The sequence below is a fragment of the Elephas maximus genome, chromosome 11 (genome assembly GCF_024166365.1).
Source record: "Elephas maximus indicus isolate mEleMax1 chromosome 11, mEleMax1 primary haplotype, whole genome shotgun sequence".
NCBI classification, from domain to species: domain Eukaryota; kingdom Metazoa; phylum Chordata; class Mammalia; order Proboscidea; family Elephantidae; genus Elephas; species Elephas maximus.
In genome coordinates, this window is record NC_064829.1 from 21,292,109 (window position 1) to 21,307,273 (window position 15,165).

Consider the following 15,165-nt stretch of genomic DNA (forward strand, 5'->3'; position numbering starts at 1 on the left):
CTCTTCTGGGGACATGATAAAAGCTAAGAATTTTCTTCCCAGAAAGAAGAATGCAGACACACGCTCCCCCCATTTTTTGATGAATTTCAGGAGTCTACTGGCCCACTTTTTTTTTACTGGCCCACTGGCCCTTGGGTCCACGGCCCAAGGTTAATGTCATATGAATTAGATGGATGGGTGTGCCCTGCCTTTGTGCATTTGAAGTCCTGCTCCCCACCCCCCATACCCCATCCTCATTCCCACCAAAGAGGTATTTTCAGGGTAAGATTTCCTCAAAAGTCAGCTGTGTATTTGGCTTGTCAAAAGTACAGTCATGTTCATTTTGCTTTGGACCACACAGCTTTATGAGTAACATCCTTGAGGATGCTCCTTCCTGAAATCCTCCTGCTCAGAAGCGCTATATTAGGGAATCTTGCCTTGGAAAGCTTTCCCTATTGGCCTGCCACCAATGGCATTGCTTTTTGTTTGTTTGTTTGTTTTGGCTTGCTGGCCAGAAGCAAGCTTTCTCTTTCCAGACCTCACAGATGCCAAAATGTGCTTGGTTTCAGAACATGATATGAGAAGATTGGTCAGTAAGCAGATGTGGCCATAGAGCATGCCTTTGATAACTGCAGTTCCACTCAAGGAGAAGACGACTTTTGAAGTATGTCCTGGCTACTATTGCAGGAGATGACCACCCACCATCTAAATCAAAACCTGCTGCCCAAGAGTCAGTTCCAACTCAGGGCGACCCTATAGGACAGAGCAGAACTGCCCAATAGGGTTTCTGAGGCTGTCAATCTTTACGGAAGCAGGTTGCCACATCTTTCTCCTGTGGAGCAGCTGGTGGGTTCGAACCGCCTGGTGTGCTTAAGTTTTACATTGACACCTGTAAATCCATATGTTTGCTTTTCGGTGCATGATGGAAAGGCTTGGGACTCGCTCATCTCAGTGAATAGGCTTAAGGTAAAATACTGCCTTGAATAATCCATAATGAATACTCAAAGGGCATCTCTAGAAAGCTCTTGTTCTTTGGTCAAAGGCAGAAGAATGGGAGCTAGGCAGGGGTATCCAGGTAACATGCAAATGGCACCTGTTGGCGGGGGAGGGTCCTGTATGAAGGGCACCAGCTAGGTGACTGGTGGTAGCAGGTATTACTATGCATTGCCAACTTCAGAATCCATTTGCATCCAGATGCAACTCCTAGAGTTGCCAAAACATTGTAATTTGCCAATAAATATGAGGATGGAAAAAGTATTACACGTTTGTTTCATAAATTTGGAAGCAATTCATAGATGAAGGTTATTGTCCAAGAGAGAGCTTCAGCAATTACTGCCCAAAGCCCCAGGGCACGAATGGAAATACTATGCTAGGTTCCTGCTGGCCAGCTAGTGGCGAGTCAGACACAAAGTGCAGTGTAGGAGCCGAGCCGCCACCTACAGGGGACAGCGCCAGGGCGAATGTAAGAGCAAAGGAGACAGCTTGCACAAAGCACCCAGCGCAATGCTTGGTCCATAACAAGTGACTAATAAGTGGTGGGTGAGGATTTGGGTAAAATCCCAAGTAGTCCTCCTGTCTCTAGTGAAAAGTTGGTTATACTTATTGAAAACTAGATACTTTATATAAACTTCATATAAGCAACCTGGCAAGGTCAATATTTTTGCAAATAGAAATAGAAGAGTGGCTAAGTGGTATGTTTAATGTCACACAGTGAATAAGTGGAAGAACAGCATGTGAACAGGGCAGACTTCACCCCTCACCCCTGGCTGTCCCCCTCCTCCTCACAGTGAGGAACACAGGAAATTAGTATTGGCTAGTCTTAAAAAAAAAAAAAAAAAAAATTTTTTTTTTTTTTAGTCTTAAAGTGAAAACTCTGGTGGTATAGTGTTCAAAAGCTATGGCTGCTAACCAAAAGGTCGGCAGGTCGAATCCAGCAGATGCTCCTTGGAAACCCTATGGGGCAGTTCTACTCTGTCCTTTAGGATTGCTATGAGTTGGAATCGACACGACAGCAATGGGTTTGGTTTAGTCTTGAAGCCTCTCATCACAGTGCCACCATGAAAGAATATTGCCTTCCACGACAAAGTTAGCCCAAATCTAATAGTCACTATATTAAAACAGCAACAACAAAAAATCAACGAGAGCAATAGTCCAGGAAAACATTCTGCAATGCTGGCGATGCTCTGTACCCTGTGCAGGCCAATATGGCGGCCAGTGGCCACATGTGGCCTTGAGCACTACAAATGTAGCTGCTGAGACTTAGGAACTACATTTTTATTTTTATTTAACTTTAATTGAAATATAAACAGCCACATGTGGCTGGTGGCTACTGTATTGGACATGACTGAAGTAGACTATCTGACTTTAAAGGAACTCTTGGGATCATGTGTCCTCACTTCACCAACTAGAAACATATCCTTTGTGCGATCCCTGACATGATCATCCAGCCTCTAATTACACATTTTTAATAACAAGAAGCTCTCTACCTTCCTTGGACCTGGTGGTGTTATAGGAGAATCTTCCTGCTCTAATAGGTACTCCCTCAGGTGTTAAAACCTGGGAGTGCAGTTAGGTTTTGCGAGTATAAAAACAACCACTCATTATTCCCTGGGGCCATCTTCGGACTTTCCATCTCCCCTCTCCTCAGATTCACACGCTTTTAGGTCTCCACATCCAAATTCTCTGGGTGCCCAGTGTCACTACTGCCACCCATCCCTTCATGTGTCCCCACTGGGCCGACCTGGAGCTGAGGCTGAGGATGACACTGCATGAATCTAGTAGGTTTTCCCTCCCAATAGTGCTATTGTCACCTGCCTAGATGTCTTCTTGAGGGCCTGGTCAGCCCTATCCTGGGGTCAACAGCCTGTGACGGGCTCCGGAGCCTGACACCTTCTATCCTGCTCTAGGGATTCTTTTCCTGTTCTTTTCTTATCCTCATGCCATTGCTTGTCCTTAGAAATATTTCACAGAGTTAAATTTCTTGGGCCTGGGAACCATACTGGACCTTATTACCCCAGCTTTGGGAAGTTTAAGTGTATGTTAGAAAAAATATTCTCTGTTGTCTTGTCAACTAGGCAATGCATTCTGCCCTTCATTTACTTATTCTCACCAGCAGTGTGGTCAGCTCCCCCATCTTGCCGCTCCTTCCCCCAAACTGGTCGTTCCTTTCCCACTATTACTTAACCACCTCACCCTGAGTTCAAAAAGGGGCTAAAGAAATCTTGATTGAATGCCAGACTTGTTGAAAGTGGCAGTTCTTTTAAACCATTTAACAAAGTTTTTTTTTTTTTTTTTAATATACTGGGGGATAAGATAATGCAAAAGGAATGCTTGTTATGATAGGTAGATTCACCGATGGTTGAAGCTAAGAAATACAATGTTACAGTCTATTCATCCATTAATTTAAAACGACCTTCAAAAACATAAATGAGATAAAATGAACATGGTTTGTCTCAGTGAATTCTTCCATTTCTCAGTTACATACAAATGCTTGTTAAGGGAATAATTAACATTTCATTCTTAGCATGGGGATAGTTTTATGAAATACTGAACCAACAGAAAGTGGAGGATGTGGAACATATTAAAACTGTATCCAATATTCTAAATTAACTTCATCTGAGCTTCAGCAAAGAGGGAGAAGCATTAAAGAAGGGTTTGTCACAACACAGGATCCTGGTGGCACAGTGGTTAAGTGCTTGGCTGCTAACTGAAAGGTCAGCAGTTCGAACCCACCAGCTACTTTGTGGGGGTAAGATGAGGCAGTCTGCTTCCAAGATTTATAGCCTTGGAAGCCCTGTGGGGCAGTTCTACTCTGTCCTACAGGGTCACTACAAGTAAAAGTTGACTTAACAGCAGTGCGTTTTGCTTTTTGGTTAGTTTGCTAGAACACTGAATTATCTGCAATGAGATACATGTACCTGAGGAAACATCTAAAAACAAGCTAAGAAGGCAGTAATAAAGATGACATTGACTTCCCGTTCACAGCTGAGCTTGGCACATTTCATCCTGGTGACTTTCAAAATCTGACCATCCTGAATTGTTATTTATTACAGGGATTTAGTTTAAACTCTGCAAACTCCCTAACAGTACTATTTACACATTGGATAGGGGCAGCCACCTCTAAGCTGATGTACTAACTGCTCTGTATTGGATATTATATGAATCCTTAATTCAGTTATAATTTTATAGGTAATTAAGAGGCATCATAAGGGCAGACCTTTAGAGAAATGTATTTTTTCCTTCAGACCTGGAATAGTAATTTAACTTATAATAAAGTTGGTGAACTTCCCAAATATTTAGTTAACCATGTGGGATATGTAGAGCTCACACAACTAGTGAGATTCTGGTTCACGATATGCCTGAGACGTAATGATCTGGTCTCCCCAAAAGTAAGGGAAGACAAAATATGAAGTCACACTGAGTTACGGGGCAATTCAGTTTTGGGATTCCTAGCTTGCTTCCTCATCATTTCAATGAAATTACTTTTTATAGAAGCAAATATCCCCAATCTAAACCAAGCAAAGGATATTAAGTGGGCAGCCAGGGCTCTTTTGGACATAACAACCTTACAGTGTTATTAACAAGGTTATAACTACAATCAGGCTGGTAGTCTCATGGGGTCAATAGAATTGCTTCTTATTGAAACAAAGTGAACAAAAACAATGTTCAATGAGGGTTCCTTCATAGGTTGGGATATACTTTACATGTTACATGAGATAATATTGTTCTATTACAATGTGACATTTTATATCTCTGACTTCACAAATTTTATTACAATGTGACATTTTATATCTGACTTCACAAATGAATCTTATATATGACTTGTTTTCTAATATTCCAAACTAGATTGAGATTTACATCTAATCGTAGAGGTCAAACCTATTTTTTAATCATGGTAATTTTTCTTCTTGTTATTAAAATAAAATCTCACCAATAACAGTCCTTCAGGAGAAGGCCAAAGGACACATTTACAAATGGAGACAGCCTGAGTCTGAGAGTGTACAGGCCTTGGGATCAGATGGACCCGGTCTAACTCTCAGCTCTGTCACTTATTAGCAGTATGATCGTGAGCAAATAACCCATTTCATATAAAATGAGGGTAAGAGCAGAGGCCTCCAGAAATGAAGGACAATACAAGTTAAGTGTAAGCCCACAGAACTTTCTCAATAAATTATAGTTCTCCCCCTCCTCTTCCTCCTCCTCCTCCTTCATCTTATCTATGAAAGTGAGTACAGCTTGAGGTGCCGATGAAATGTTCTGCCTGGTGCTGTGGAGGAAGCCCTGGACTGGAACTCGAGTGGCCTGCGTGTTGTTAGAAAGTCAGTTCATCTCTTTGGGTCGCTGCTGAGGAAAAAGGCATGCAGGTGACGTAAGAATTTGTTTGATACAGAGCTTGAAGCCAAGAAGTGATTTTACAATCTTGGAGACAATCTGGAAGTCTTGGAGCCCCATGATCATTTGTGGTGCTTTTAATGAAAAACAGAGCAGGTTGGGATAGCCGATGCTGCTAATTAAACTTGTCCTGTTGACTTACCAAGCTTGGGATACTTACCTCATGTTCTGTTTGTTTAAATCAGGTTTTTTAATCTATCAAGAGTGGATACAGAGTATTTTTCCTCTGAATCATTAAATGTTTCTAGACAGCTTAGGTCTACTTAAAGTGGAGGGGATGGGTGGTAGTTTTCAAATTGTGTTTTGGGAACCTCCTTTGGGACAACTTGGGTACTGGGTGGAGAGTGGGGGGTGCGTGGCAAGGGGATGTGAATTTGGATGCTCCTATGGCGGCACAGTGGTTAGGAGCTCGGCTACTAACTGAAAGGTTAGTCTGCTTTTGTAGACATTACAGCCTTGGAAACACTATGGGGCAGCTCTACTCTGTCCTATAGAGTTGCTATGAGTTTGAATCAGCCTGGAGATAATGGGTTTGTTTTTTTGTTCTTGCTTCATGGGAGCAGTGGTTAAAAGCCTGGCTGCTAACTAAAAAAAGTTGGTAGTTCGAATCTACCAGCTGCTACTTGGGAACCCTACGAGGTAGTTCTACTCTGTACTATAGGGTCACTATGAGTCGGAATGGACTTGACAGCAATGGGTTTTGGTTTGGCATGGGGGCAGTGGCAGAATTCTTTCCTGCTATGTGGGAGACCTGGGTTTGACTCCCCTGCCAATGCATCTCAAGTGCAGCTGCCACCCATCTGTCAATGTTGAACAGGTTTCAGCGGAGCTTCCAGGTTAAGACAGACTAGGAAGAAAGGCCTGGCCAATCTACTTCTAGAAAAATCAACCAGTGAAAATTCTAAGGATCTCAGCAGTCTGATTCTATTGTGCACGGGGCTGCCATGAATCAGGGGCTGACCCAATAGTGGCTAACAACAAGAAAAGTGTGAGGGACTCCATTTTAAATTGTTTTTGTATATTGTGCTTTATTTTAACAAACAATTCCCTGGTTAAAAAGTTCAAAAAGCACTGGGCTAAATATCGTTTCTGCCATCTGTCTGTTAGTTTGTTGCTGCACTGTGATGGCCTGCATGTCACTATGATGCTGGAAGCTATGCCATCAGTATTTCAAATAACAGCTGGGTCACCATGGTGGACAGGTTTTAATGGAGCTTCTCGACTTAGACAAGGAAGAGAGGCCTGATGATCTGTTTCCTAAAATTAGCCAATGAAAATCATATGACTCACAACATCATTGTTCGACATGCTTGCTTTGGCTGCATCATCACAAGGGATCAAATGCTAGAGGAGGATATCATGTATGGTAAAGCAGAGGGCCAACAAGGACGTAGAAGACCCATGGTGGGATGCACTGGGAGAGGAGCTGTAACGATGAATTCATACATGCCAATGATTGTGAGACCACGCAGGATCGGACAACATTTTATTTTGTTGTACATAAGATCTTCATAAGTTGGAGTTGACTTGATGGCAGCTAACAATAAGAACAAATAACAATCTTTTAAGTTCTTTTGAATACCTGCTTGTATTGGCTGAGTGTTTTCACTGTGAATTAATATGCAGAAAGGAATAGCAAAATGCAATCTCTAGAAATGTTCTCAATAGACTAGGTGTGAGCCACAACCAAATTAGATTGAGTGGTTAGAGTGGAAAAGGCAAGGAATGGGGCAGGTAACAGAATTTGTTGAGTATACAGAACACTGAGATAAATGAATGTCTCTTGCTATATGACTGTGGGACAATAACATACAGGGTAGGAGGAAATAAGAAAGATTTCCCAGTTGTTACTGCTTTTTCACCACTCCCTGCAGCCTGGGCCATGGGAATGTCAGGTAATCTTTCCGGGCCTCAGTTTCCTCATCTGTAAAATGATGGTGTTGGACCAGTCTTCCATCCCAAATTGTATAATAAACTAGCTACTCAAAAAGTAATGAAAGAGAGAAAAGAAAGAAAGGGGAAGGAAGGAGTACTGCTGAGCCCAATTCTCTTTTGCTAAAGAGGGTCCAAGTAGGAAGGGACGGGGAAGTGCAATCAGGAGGGAGGGTAATTAACCTCACACATCTGATTTCTAAGGTTCTTTAAAGTAAGATCAATGAAGGAAAGTTCTGAGCAGGCCTTTGAACCAGTTCTTCCCCGCTCAATCATGGCTGAGGAAGCAACACCAAACTTTTTTAAAATTTGGGTGATCTGAAACCATAACCAGAATGGGAAAAATTACGGGTCAAAGCTCTGCTAGAAACTTAATCTCCCTATTAGAAAACGAGGGCAGCACACATGTTGTATAGCAATCAAATCTCTTGCCCACTGGATTTTGTGCAGAGAAACAGTGATGCCCCACTCAAAGATGGTGGCTGACCACTCTGCTTTGAATGTGTGTCATTCTCCTCAGTCCTGGCAATAGTCCAGTCTCACACACAGGGCTCCAGAAAGGGCCCATTCTAGGGCTTTGACTCATAATTTTTCCCATTCTGGTTATGGTTCTGGATCACCCAAATTTAAAAAATTTGGGTTTGTTACGGTTTTGCTTCATCGACCATGACTGAACCAGTTTGAGCCGGTTTGAAGCGCTGCTTTTGAGGGCTTGCCTACCATGGACACAGTCCTCCAGTGAGTTACATAATGCCACTCCCAGAGATTTGGCATTGTTTATGGTGGATGGGACATAGGAGATAAGAGAGAAGACAGGCCAGTTAGTAAAAGTTCTTTGTAAGCACAAAAAAGGGGAAGTAGTTTCAAATTTCTTATCATGGAATAGCTACAAGAATTTGCTACCTAGTTTTACAATTGGACTCTAATAAATGACAGCTAGTTTTAGAATTTTTTTTAAAGCAGCATGAAGTCAAAGCCATGTGTTGTTAAAGAAGCATGAAAATGCACGTGAAATATTTTTGATTGATTGTTCAGTTCATGAGATCATCTGGCATGAAATAAAATGTTTTCTTTTCTGAGCAATGATTGCGTTAAGTCTAATATGGCAGAGTGGAGGCTACTCCACAATTTTCAGTCTATGGATCCGATTTTTCAGAAGTCTCACCATTTTCACCATACACCCCTCACAGCCAGCTCTTGTTTCTGGTGGATTTGTTTCACCTCCTTTGTGAAAGCCTTAGAGAGAAGACATCAAGCAGGAAAATCAGCTATTTATAGGCGTTTTGACTAAAAGTGTCTGCTCAGCGTGCCATGGAATACTTCCAAGAGGTGGGAGAACAGGAAACTATCTAAAATCAACTAGGAGGCTGGAGGAGTGTTGTGGGGGAGGGGAAGGTTTTACATGAAAGTCCTGTTCATCAGCTCTGGCTTCTCTTGTGAGTAAATGACAGCCACTTTCACTGACACCCCCAGTTACAGAAAAACCAGCTAAATTTCTGCTAGTCAAGGAGAGAAGGAAAAAAGACATGAATTCTCCGAGAATTGCAAGTAGTTGGCATCCCTTAAGGTATTTTAATGGAAAAAGTCCTATGGGGATGCTTCATTCTGTACTTTCTTTCCGGTGGGGGGTTGTCAGTGAGCCTGAGGCCCATGGTGCAACTTGGGCTACCACCTAGCCTTCTAAGACTGGACTGCAAGTCTCAGGCGATCGAGCAGAGATCCTGCTTTGCCCTCAGGAGGATCTGTATTACTTGTTTCCACATCTATAACCAAAAATATTTGCTCAATTCTTCATAACGAAGAGACATAATTTCACCAAACATAACCCAGTCTTCCCATGAATTCTGATGAGTTTTCTTTTCTTTCTTCATTACTTTTTTGTGACAATGGGGAATCAGGTAAGGAATGAAGTCTTTAGACTGCCAAAGCAGATGTTGGCTGAGGAAGTTTGAGCTTCCGATGGTTCTGTGGAGAAGAGAGATCCTCTGAGAGGATCTTTGGAGTTCACCTGCTCTGCTTAATTTTTACAGCCTTATCAGCATGATGGTACTAGCTTCAGGGAATGGAGAGAGTTAGTCAGGGACTTTGAGCCTGAGCAAAGGAAAGTGACAGACTAGGACTCATTGTCACCTGCTGGTTGAAGAACTCACACCTACCAAAATGGTCATGGTGGAAACACTCCTTAGAGAACTTTGTTAGGCCAAAAGAGGAGGTGCTGAAGAGTGGATAGAGTCCCCTTGAAAACAGGCCCCATAGTTGTTGCTGTTTATGAAACTTGTCTTGTTGACTTACCAAAACTGTCTAGAATAGGCAACAGGGTCTTAACAGACTCAAGGTGTAAAAACAAAAGCAGGTTTTGTCTGAACCAACTAAAGCTTGAAATCAAAAGAATTGTGTAAATACTGAGCCATGGGAAAACCTGACCTACCTAGTCTGAGCTACCAAAAGACTTACCCCAATGGAAAGCAGAAATACCAACAGAGGTGTATGCACCAATGTTCACTGAGCACTTCTCATAATAGCTTACAGACAGAAATAGCCCAAATGTCCATCAACAGGTGAATGGATAGACAGAATGTGGTACATGTACATAATGGAATACTACTCAGCCATAAAGAGAAATGAAGGCCTGATGCGTGCTACATCATGGATGACCCTTGAAAACATTATGCTGAGTAAAATAAATCAGTCACAAAAGGGCAAATGCTGTCTAATTTTACTTACATGAAATATCTACAACAGGCAAACGTATACAGACATGAAGTTATTCGTGGTTACCGGCGGCAGGCAGGCAGAAGCAGGAAAAGGGAGATTCACTGATGAGGAGACACTGAGCTTCTGTTAAAGGCGATGGAAAAAGTTGGAAACATAATGGTGATGGTTATACAACATGATGAACACAATTAATGTCACCAAATTGTACATGTGAAGAATGTTGAAGTGGCAAATATTTTGTTACATACACATTTACAGTAAAAATCACACCAAACCCATTGCCATTAAGCAATTCCAACTCATGGTGACCCTAAAGGACAGGGTAGAATTGCCCCATAGGGTTTCTGAGGCTGTAAACCTTTATACAAGCAGACTGTCACATCTTACTCCTACACAGCGGCTGGTGGTTTTGACCTGCTGACCTACTGGTTAGCAACTGAGTACTTAACCATGGAGCCACAAGAGCTCCTCTACACACACACACACACACACACACACACACACACGTGCGCACACACAGATCAACCCTTTGTTTTCTTTTCACTTGCCGACAAAAGCTTTATGTATTTAGTTAGTATATGGGACCAAAAACTTTTAATGGTACACTGGAATTGGAGAAGTTCATCCTAACCCAGGTTTAATAAATATTAGATGAAGTAAAGTGTAACAGAGAAAGCATTATGGTGCATGAACGCATGAAGGAGAGGGGAAACATGTTAACATTTGAGGATCTGTAAACGCAAAACATAGTCACACTATATTTTTTCATTTATTTTTCAAATTTGAAAATAAACATTTTTTTTCTGTGACTGGAAACAAACTCAGAGTCATATTATCATGCCCATTGTACAGATATAAAATGGAAGCATTAAGAGAGTCCAAGTCATGTAGGAAGTCAGCGGTGACATTAAAGCAAATAGATGATCTGAAGATGAGTCCGTGTTTCCATCTATTAGACTCTACTGCCCCCTTCAGTAAATAAAAGGATAAATTGAGCCTGAGAGCTCAGAACCACACTTAAAGTGTGGTTCTTAGATGGAGCCTCCGTATCAGAATCACCCCAGATCTATGGAGTCACAATCTCTTTGGTTGATATCAGAAATCTTCATTTTATAGAAACTCTAAAGATGAGTCCTGTGCACATAAAATTAAGGACCCATTCCCTTAAATGTATTCTATGAAGAACAGGGGGTCATACATACATGTGAGTCTATCCATGCAGATGCTTGTGAGATTATTATGCTCATGTTAACTCACGCTGATGGCACTTTCTAATTTTCATCATTTCTAATTTAGAGCTAGATCTTCTTCCCATTTACTTTTCAATTTCAGATGTAGTGGCCTAGAAGGGATCAGCCTATAGCCCTAGGCATGTCCTGTGCACTATTCCTCTCAGATTCTTGGGAGTTGCTCCAAATTAACATGTTTGGTCTGATTGTCCCCATACAACTTGCATACATGTCACGCCGTGTATATTAATGCAGGCTTTGGATAATATGGTCATAGCTATGTTAACAATTTTTATCCTAGGAAAGTCAGGTGAGGGGAGCTGGCTGACAAAAGAGCAGAAGACACCAGAGAGAAGTTGCTTTCTTCAAAATCCAGTCCTGAGGCTCTGAGCATTGGTGCCGAAAGATCATGTAGCCAAATGTGAATAGTACGGTTCTATCTGTTCTTTTTTGGCATGTGGTTTACTCATAACGCAACCACTGGAATACAGGAGGGACTGACGGGGGTAACAGTAGAAACATACTCATTTCCTCTTTTTAGAACCTAAAAATACTATTCTGCCATTTGTAACCACAGAATTACAAATTGCAGGTAATTATTTAGTTAACAATTGTCATCATCTCTTATGAGACTTGTAAGCCACAAACATGCTTCAAATCCAACTTTTCAATTGATTCTTTTCTCCCTTTGCCTCCTTGTGCCTTGGCACCACTGCCTTAAAAGGATGCGGCAAGAATGGATAAGCTAGTAAGAAGTTTTGAGTATAGTCAAAAATATTTTCACAACTGTGTAAGACCCAACGGGGAAAGAATAGGGCCGGCAGTTGGGCAGTGAGTGTTCTAGTACAAGTCAAGGTGTCTCCTTAGGATTTATTTTTCTCATTTTTAAAAAGAGTGGGCTGGACTAAATTATACCAAAGCTTTCTTTGAGAAAGTGATCATAAGATGAGAAATATGTAGGTAGAAAGAAGCTATGTTTACTTCGCAGAGTTCATGAACTGGAAGCTGTGCAGCTGACCTTTCAATGTTGAGGCTCTAAAATTCTAAAGCTGCCATTTTTGGGGAACTCCCCCCCTCCCACCACCACCAGTGCCTGGTTCTTTAATTACATGTCTTAAGGTTTTAGAGTCCTGGAGAATAAAACTAGGGAGACATTAGCAATCTTGCAGGTCCATATTCAACAGGGGTTAAAAAATAAGGAGTGCAGAAGTCATTTTCTTTCACTGTTTTTGGATATCTCTTTGTATCAAGGGGACTAAAACATGCTTTACCCTCACACCAGGGACACAGGACATCCTAACTAGTCTACACTGATGGTCCGAGATGAGGCTCAATATAATCATTGTAAAAGCAAGGTGATGAGTTTTCTAAGTGTGATCTATAAAAACTAGAGCATAAGTACAAGAACATATCTTAGAGCTACGCGTGTAGGAACACACATGCAGCTGTAGTGTACATACATGGCCCTGGACACACGCATACCACATACCGCAAAGCTAGACTCCACGTGATCGGCTTCAAGGACATGCCTGCTGTATCGTATGCCTGAAAATTCATGCGAAGTTTCCTAAATCTGAGTAAACAATGAGTAGAAATTCAATTGGGAGAGAAGAGTGACCTAATGTACATGAAAGAAGAAAACCGACCTATCTAGAAAACTCATTTTGCAAATATAATTAGAAGTCTTTTAGAAATGAGACAGGCGAATTGCTAAACTTCCAGCAAAAGAAAATAACAATAATTCTTAAAGACAGTCTATATATTCCTACATTTAAAAGACCAGAGACTCAGAATGGTCTTTTCTTGGTCATGTGAGCGTTCTCCAAGAAATAAAAGCATGAACACATAGGAGAAGTAAGGAATTGGTCACAAGTAGCAGGCGTGGCTGATGCACCTTTTTCTGTACCACATTCCCTCCTTTACCTCTGTCAATGGTGTAAGTGTAATTGATTAATTGTTATTATATTTTTATCATTACTTTTTGGCTACAAACAGAAAAGATTGGGTTGGAGGAGAATAAATCATTCATCGAAGAAAACTGAAGCACTCCTGTATTGCAAAACGTGGTTTCAGTCTAAGAATTTAGGAGAACACTTAAACATATATTCCCCAAAACAAGGTAAAAAAAAAAAAATCCTCCTTGTGCCAGACTGTGTTCCAAACGGCAGTTACCAGGGACAGAGGGCGCGGGCAGAAGAGGAGGGAAGATGGTCTTGGGAAGCAGATAAAGGAGCCTTAGAAGCCAAGTTACATGTGTACCTTATTTTTATCCAAAGGGAAAAGTTACAGACACAAAATTTCAGGTGAGTAAAAAAATCTAACGCCATGGATCCTAGCAATACATTCTCTTCCAAATGGGAAAAATGATGCTAAACTTAAGCAAAAGATTTCTGCCCTTGAACTCACAGTTCACAATAATCCATTAAGAGGTTGTAGCCTTTCAACCTAAAACCAAAAAGGTTGAAGGCCTTAATCTAATTACCCAATCAAAGTCAGCTTGGCAATATTACATGTATTTTTTAGTGGCCCCTATAAAACATCAAACAGAAGACCACTGTGTCCTACCATTCACAAGTCACTGTTGTGTAAAGTTGTGGAAAGGCATGATCTCAAACGGACCAGAGATTATGGGTGCATCTCTCTCTTACAGAATGGAGAATGCTTACCTTGGGTTACTGTTTTTAGTTTATAATCAAGCAAACTGTCCTCTAAGGGGAATTGGAAAGGAAAAATAAGTCCACTGGCCACTTTGAGATCCAAGGCCAGTCTTTCTCTTTGACGCTTTGCTAATCACTGTTTTACCTTCAATTAAATGTGAACTCTGCGGGATCAGAAAGCATGTGTTACATGCAGAAACCTCTGACTCTGGTTAACCAGGCACTTTTGATGTTACTAAAAATATCTTTAGAATAATGAAATTGCAGACCAAGAAGAATAACGTTTCTTTAACAACTTCCAAGAAGGCTTTTCTATTGACTTTTGATCTTTTCTTTACTGTGACTGAGTTTTTCTGGATCCTTATTTTCCCACAGTGTTTTGACAATTGTCCTTTTTTCCTCACATTAATTGGATATGGGCAATACTGAAAATTACAGAGAATCAGAGAGAAGGAGTTACCAGGATTCTGCCCCTGATCACTGTCTCCACGTTCAAAGTTAAAGATGGACAGGAGTAACCTCCTCTTTATATCAGCGAAGGGGGCATCTCTACCAAGGTCAGGGAAAAGTAAGGAGAAGGTTATAAAAAGCCACATACGAAATATATTTGAGCTTCCTGACATTCACTTGCTAGGCTATCAAGGCAATTTAAATTAATTGATCAATCTCTTTATTCTTAATGTGGTTGATGAGGTTTTTAAAAAAGGCATCCAGGAAACAGCACAGTAAAGTCATTAGTAAAATTGTTCAACACTGTCATGAATTTCACATAAAGTAGTTTTAACTGAATCAGTATAATTTAAATTGTTCTGAAACAAGGGGAAGGAAAAAACTCAGTCAGGGTAAGAAAAACCCGACTGGCCAAAAAATAGAAATAATCTGTAACAGAATTTTGAAAAATAGTTGTACTTACACTGAAAAAAACCCAAAAAACAAAAAAACCTGGGTTCAAGATTGCTATGAATGATTCTTCAGTGATCTTTCGTGGTCTTATTTAACCAACCAACAAAACAACAACCCCAAAATTTTAAATTAGCTAAAGAACAGTGAGCATCTAAGACTCTCGTCCCGGAAAACGACCGAGCACATTTCAATTACCAGCACACATAACAATCTCTAGCAGCACTTCATGAGATCACCTGTGTCAATTAAAATTTTATACAGCCCCTGTTGAGACACATTTATAGGGATCTGATGTTTCAACCTCTTTTTTTACCATCTGCATACATTAGTTTGTTAGCTACTTCAGTCTTACTAGCCGT

The 15,165-nt window shown here is 40.9% G+C and overlaps 1 protein-coding gene across 25 annotated transcripts in view; it reads right to left on the reverse strand.

Moving 5' to 3' along the window:
* Window positions 1–15,165, reverse strand: part of DLGAP1 (DLG associated protein 1) — a 1,139,806-nt gene that overhangs the window by 385,725 nt on the left and 738,916 nt on the right. The gene's annotated exons all lie outside the window — the stretch shown is intronic.